Source organism: Lithobates pipiens, unplaced genomic scaffold (assembly GCF_037356315.1).
Source record: "Lithobates pipiens isolate NorthernLeopardFrog02 unplaced genomic scaffold, aLitPip1_a1.2 Scaffold_18, whole genome shotgun sequence".
Classification (NCBI taxonomy): Eukaryota; Metazoa; Chordata; class Amphibia; order Anura; family Ranidae; genus Lithobates; species Lithobates pipiens.
Genome location: NW_027507758.1, coordinates 453,521,415 through 453,528,660, shown reverse-complemented (window position 1 = coordinate 453,528,660; position 7,246 = coordinate 453,521,415). Strand labels below are relative to the sequence as shown.

The following is a 7,246-nucleotide window of genomic DNA, read 5'->3' as shown; positions in this document are numbered from 1 at the left end:
AACTAAACTTCTTTTTTTCAATAAAAATCAATTAAAGTAAACAGTGCATAGTTTCCCAGAGGAAGGACCAGTTGACAGTATCAAATGCTTTCAGCACATCAAGTGATAGCACCAGTCCACTTCTTTTGTCCGTGGCAGCCCTGTGAATATGCAAGTAAAGACAGTGAATATTGTCATATGTACTCTTCCCAGGCATGAACCCAATCTGATCCCTGTGAACTAGGTGGAAAATTACTTTCTGTAGTCTTAGTGCTAAAACTTTTGCTAGTACCTTTACATCACTGTTCAATAGCGAGATTGGACAGTACGACCCACACAACAGTTTATCTTTATCGGGTTTGGGTAGTACAACAATCAGGGCTTCAAACATGGTGTCAGGGAGTTTGCCTTCCTCCACCTCCCGCTCAACAGAGAGTGCAGTCTCTTTGCCAGTACTTCAGCATAATTTTTGTACCATTCAGTGGGCAAACCGCCAAACCCAGGAGTTCTGTTTGGGGGTAGAGAGTGTATAGCGTCAGTGATTTCTTCTATTGTCAGGGATTTATCTAAGATAGAAATATGGGAGTCCTCCAGTACTGGGAACTGAAGGGAGTAAAAAAAAACAATGTCTCAATTTCAGCCGGGGGGGGGGACATATCTTGCCGGACCGGCTCCTCAAATTTGGGAGTGGAGACCCAGATAGGACTCAATCTCCACAACCGAAAAGAGGGCCTGTGGCCAAGTAGAAATCCAACACACATGGCAGAGTGGTCAGAAATCGTCTGGGGTAGGTAAGATACAGTCTGGATATAGGAGATCAAGTCGAGAGTACTAAGGGCTTAGTCCAACCTGGAAAGAGTATGATATGTCCGGGATTGGCAGGAGAATTCCCTTGCCACAGGGTGTTGTTGTCTCCAAAGTCAATATAGCCAAAGGAGGCACACCATTGACTAAACAGCTTAGATTTGTGTACTTAGGTCTGTAAAGACCGCAGCCGTGACAGGGGGGAGCATACACCACTACCAAGAGCAGTGGTGTGGTGTATATCATGCAGTGAAGAAAAATATATCTCCCCACGGGGTCTAGGATCACTCACTCACAAGAAAAGGGGAGACCCCTTCTCATGAGAATGGAAGCCCCCTTGCATAATTAGAGTATGTGGAGTGATATCTCTGCATAACCCAGTGTTTTTTTAACGTGAGCACCTTTGACCCCATAAGATGGGTTTCGTGTAGGCATAGTATATGAGGTTTATGCGCCTTAAGGAAGTCAAACAGGGAGGCCCTTTAAACTTATTTTAAAAACTTATGAATTTAAAGCCCTGACATTCCAGGAGATGCACTTAATCATAGACATTTAAACAATCAAACATATAAGTATGGGCAGGCGGTTTTAATGGTGTATCGTAGAACACTTCACGACAAACAGAGACCCTTTTGAAATAGGCAGTAGCCCAAATTTACCCCCTGCTGTGCCCCAAAAGCTGGGGGCAGGCTTAAAAGCCAAACTGCTAGTACATCATAGGAACATAGCCAATACAGGCAAGTCAGCAAACAAACTTTAAAGAAAGTCAGATATCTAAAGGTGTGCAAACTTCAGCAGCATAGTTTCCAAGTAGAGAACTGCTTCCTCTTGAGAAAACAGGTAGCTTGGATTACCTGCCACAGGTAAGGACCCAGTGGTTGGGGTGGAGAAAAGCATTAGAAACATGAGACACCACTTGCGAGGATTGTCTCCTTTTAGGTGTCTGGTGCCCGGTCAGACAAACGACCAGGCTGGTTCAGGGACTTGAACCAGGAAAGGGCATTTGCTGGGGTTTGGAAAAAATGCACTTGTCCCTGGTGCACAACTCTCAGTGTGGCTGGGAATAACATGGAGTATTGGATGGTCTTCTCCCTCAGCTTCTGCTTTATGTGTTGATATTTGGCTCTTGAGGTGCGGACAGCAGGAGAATAATCAGAAACAGCTAAACTTAATTTTAAGGCTCCCTTTAATGCGGGTGGCGCGCAGGATAGAGTCTCTGTCCCTGTAATTAAGGAGACGGATAACCATAGTGTGGGGAGAGGGTTGCCAGCGGGGAGCGGTCTGCCAGGTACTCTGTGGGCATGTTCCAGCACGAAACAGGGGGATAGGCAATACTTCCCAAATTCCTGGGTAAACCAGCTTTCCAAGAAGGAGACTAGGTCAGCACCCTCGACCCGTTCGGGTAAGCCCACCAGCCCCAAGTTGTTCCTGCACAGACGGTTCTCTAAATCGTCAACCCTGTCTTCCAGGGAGTGGATTTTTGCACCCTGCATTTTTAGGGCAGTTAGGGCTGGGACGACTGCATCTTCCAAATCGCTAATGCAGCGTTCTGTCTCAGAGACCCGGTCCCTCATTTTATGCATGTCCTGGCGCATGATAGTTATATCCAGTTTAAGCTTTGCCACCTTCCCCATAATATCTGAATAGTTTACCTTTATAAGTTTCAGAACATTCAGCAGTGTGGGCTCTGGTTTCCGGGTCCTCTCCCAGGCCATCATCCCTGTGAGAAGGGTGGTCTGGCAGCACTGGCGAAGCGGGGACCTCCAGAGAAGGTGGCAAGGAGGGTTTAGGCTCCTCTTTAAAAAGGTCTGGTGTGGATGCCAGAGATGAGTGCTGTACAGTGGAGCGGCGGCCATCTTGACAGGAGTGCGTGGTTACACTCATCCTGGCCGGGGACTGTTTCTTCCCCTTGCGCTTTCCCATCCACCAGAGTCCCCAATAAATGGTACCGGGTCTTCCCTGAGTACATGGGAGAGATTTCATCCGGATTTGCGTGACAGGTAAGTATGATTACACAGGATTGTGCAGAGGGATTCAGGAGCTGCTAGGAAAGACATCCACTCACATGCTGTGTCAGGCCACGCCCCATCTCCACCGATCTTTAGTACCCCAGCGGTACATGCTATATGATGTTCATATTGGTATGAGGAGTTTTGACAAATTAGTAAAAACACCAGACACTTGTCAATAGAACTTAATGATACATTTCTAGAGGGTAAAATTAGTTATAGTTTTAACAATAGCTCTGGTTCTTTCCAGTTTAGGTATCAGGACAACTAGGTAGCCCACAAGTGTACTTCAACTTTAGTTTGGTACTTTTGTGGGTCTACAGCTTATAAGATAATTCCACCTAATGCAAGAGGTTCATGCGTCTGGGTGAAACTCATCCTAGCATGTTATGACACGGCCGATCATGAGGATCAGATGGCATGAGAGAAGGTAAGAATGGCAGGAACAGCTAGAACGGAAGTGTTCACCAACCCCGAACAGGTCTGGGCATGTTTCCTGCTTTTACAGGGTGGGGGCTTGAGCTTATGAAACGATTGAACAATTTCTTATCCAGTGTGGATGGGATGTTCAATATAACTGTTGAAGCTACAAGGAAGATCTCACAGAAACAATGGCAGATCAAGACCCTTCTATTAAAAGATGGCCCATGATTATCTGTTGCCATCCAAGGGGGTTTCTGTGAATTCATAGGTAAAGATTGTTTTACCTGGATCGGGGATACTAGTGACAAAGTTCAGGCCCATATGGATAAGGTTAGATCCCTGCAAGGCAAAGCCAGAGCTATAGCCAGTGAAGTTGGGAATCTTTGGGGATTTTTTTTATTTTTGAACGGATCATGGTTGAAGGAAGTAGAGGTATATATACTCATGTTGTATTTGTTTATATTACTTCTATATGCCGCAATGAGGTGCTACTGTTGGCTGATTGGACGAATGAACAGAGCCCGAGAAGATGACCACATCTTCCTCACTGAGATGAGGTGCCCCGAAGCCCAAACCATATACAAGACACAGAGGACTCCAGACCAACAGGCTTTCATGTCTTTCTCTAAGTCAGGCCTCCTGAAGAACAGAGTCTACAAGTCAAGCCATGTTATGAACTCATATGGACTGTAAGGACTGATTCATTTCCAGATGTAAGAAGAAGATCAAGATTCATCAAGGAACACATGGGAGCATATGACAAAGAGGAGAGACTGTTGTGGAAATTTTTATTAATGTACTGTCAGTTTTGCTGCAATGCACTCATGCGAGCATATTCGCACATACAGACGTTACTGGAAGACCGTTGGCTGCGGAAACCTTCCAGTCGATGCGGCAGATCTGTTTGCTCTTTTAAGGATGTTTGTTCATGCCTCACCAAGAGACTGGCCATCTCATGGTGACTGCATTAATGCTTCTAGTAAGCAGATATCCATACATGGGAACCATAGCATAACCATCCAAAATTATAGCCCACTGAGCCATGATAGAGTATGGCTTGCATCATTAGTACCAGTGGGAATGTGCACACAATCGTGTTCAGAGCCATGTAAGTAGTGTTCAAATTGTGAGACACTTTGTGTCTCACAAGATGCTTGCCGCATGGCTCTGCACACGACCTTCTCCACATGCCACTACTGGAATTCTATTTAAATATGATTGTGTGTGATTGGTTCTTTTGAAAGAATACACGTGTCTGGCTGATTCTGAAGCCACCACCCTCCTTTGTTATTCATGTTTACAGTATAAATAAAAGGAGCTGCTCATCCTAGGGAGGATTCTGGTAAGCTCAATGTGATACCAGCATCTATACAGATGACATGCTTTCTTCTCATACTACTCCTTACTCTAACTTCGGGTCATGATTCATACAATTCTTATATTGTGCACACTTTTATTATCACTGTTAAATACTGTTTCAGATTATTTCTTAAAAACTGAACTGGATTTTAATGACTTATAATAAAAAAAAATATATATTCTGCTTGGGCTGAATGCAGAAAATGTGTGTTTTATTTAGATTTAAAACCCCCAGCTTATCTATAAATTATTAGATCTGCATTATTGATTTCTATTAGTGGAATTTTTGCATTGGAAATGCAATTAAGGGAGAAAAAGCTGTATGTCAAATAACTGCTTTTAATGAGGTTTGGAACTTAAGGTTACAATCCAGTCAGAAACAATAATTATACCTTGTGATGCACCCAAGAAACACAACCTACCTGCCCCACTTTTTGGCCTTGTTTAGACTTGCGGCAGAAAAAATGCATGGTTGAGCCACGTTTTGCCATCTGCCCATCTGGCTGGGGGGAGGTAGTTACAGATCATGTAATCCTTAGTGACCCAGAGAACTCAGAATCAAATGCCTCTGCAAACTTATGCTGCATGGCCTCACTGATTCTGCAAAGCCTGCGAAAGAACCCTAGGATTTGTGGTATCAAGGAGAGGGATCATTACTGTCTGGAAACCCTTCTTGATCCACATTACAACAGTAAGGTTGCAGAGCTCATCCTGCCTTCGCAGAAGGAACAGAGGATAAACCATCTTCAGGAGGCCTTGAAGAAAGGTTTGTGCAACCCATTTCCAGACCCTGGGAGGTTACAATTTCCTGCTGCTGGACAATGTGTTGATGAGGCTTCGTTCAGTCAGAGGAAGAGCGGTAGAGAAGGTGACCGGCTGACTGATGCCTTTAAACAATTTTTTCAGTACTCAGTGCCAAGGTCTGATCAGTTTAAGCAACCATCGCCAGTGTCTGCATTACATGGTGCAAGAATATCTAGGGGCAAGAGCAGACTTGGAGACCTTTCCAATAGAGCATCCACTGGGTTACTGGGTCTTGAAAATGGACCACTGACCAGAGCTTGCTCAATATGCAATTGAGCTACTGACCTTGTCTGCATCTAGCATGCTTTCGGAACACACATTCAGTGCTGCTCGAGGGTTTGTAACAGATCAAAGCATGTGCCTGTCCACAGACTCCATTGATAGGCTCACATTTATAAAAATGAATCAGTCTTGGATCAGCAGCTATCAAGCACCTGATGCTGATGTAACTGATTGAATTTGCTATGGATATGGGATCCCTTGAAGACTGGCTCAGCTGACTAACCTATTCCACCTCAATTTTGATATTGCCAGCTTAAAACAATATTTTTGGTTTAGGGCACCACCACCACTCAAGGCCCAATTTTTCTACCCCTGTTTAACAGGGGCATGTCATTACAATTTTTGATCTAATGTTTCACAGCACTGCACCCAACAAGAGTATCTTTGAGGGGTTACAGTGTTGTGGCACCACCACCACCCAAGGCCCAATTTTCCTGTCCCTGTTTAACATGGGGCATATAATTAAATGTTTTTATATAATATTTCAATGCAGGGCCCATTCCTGCGCAGGACCCAGGTCCCCAAACACTTTTTATGACAATAAGTTGCATATAAGCCTTTAAAATTAGCACTTTTGATTTTTGATATTTCTATATTTGCATCCAATAGATTTTAACGGTGCCCGCGTGTTCAAATACATTATTTGCCTGTTTGCATGTTCTGCTTCAAATTGAACTGGGGGTGGGGTGGTGTTCGGCTCATCCCTAGCAGGTATCCATGAAGCTGGGGCTTTTTCTTGATAAGAGGCAGTAGCTATGAGTCCACAAACTTCTGATCTGCTTTGCACTGTTATGTTACTGCATATTTTTCTTGGTGTCAAAAATCTCTCCCTCCTGGTACTTGGGCTTCCACAGCTTCTTCTTCTTGAAGTAAGAGTCAGTTAAGTGTTTTAGAACTTTCAAATTGAAATATAGACTTTAGTAGAGGTGGCAATGACAAATCTCTGATGTGCTCTCCTCAGGGGAACACTGTTGATGGCAATAGGACCTGTGACCAAGAGGCGACTGTAATGTTCAGCGACCAGTCTGAATCTGTTTCAGGAAGACAACACGCTTGCCCCTATGATGTAATTAAGAAGAATCAGCACAGTCCCGGGAGTGATGCTGGAATGCAGATAGCACTTGTCTTAGCTAAATGGCTTCTCCCTGTTGCTCAACAGTTTGGTTGGAACATCTTCAGTGGAATAATAATGTGGCATCTTGCGCAACTTGACCACATGGCTGCCACCATTTTTATCACTACCAACTGTCTTTGTTACGGTAGCTGGAACCTTTTCTTTCTTCTTTTCAATCACTGGTGAAGCCTGAGAGGCCTTAAAACTAAGGCAAGGCATTGACACAGTTGTAATCCATGACAACATCACAGGTTAACTTTGTTTGCTATTTTAAGTTGCTGTTTATAAATGTGAGAAATTATAACTTTTTAAGCATAATTGAAATGCTTGTTTTACAGAAACTACGTTTTCTGAGATTTAGAGATTTTAGACTACTTGGAGTGATCATTATCCTAATTAGTCTCTGTCCACTATACACACTATTCTGGATCATTAAGCTACCTCTCAAGATATATGCAGTAAAAAGTGTAAT

General features: G+C 43.7%; 1 pseudogene; it reads right to left on the bottom strand.

The window, feature by feature from the left end:
- Nucleotides 1–6,299: 6,299 nt before the first annotated feature.
- On the bottom strand, nt 6,300–6,993 carry LOC143986739 (large ribosomal subunit protein eL6 pseudogene; annotated as a pseudogene).
- Nucleotides 6,994–7,246: the final 253 nt, after the last annotated feature.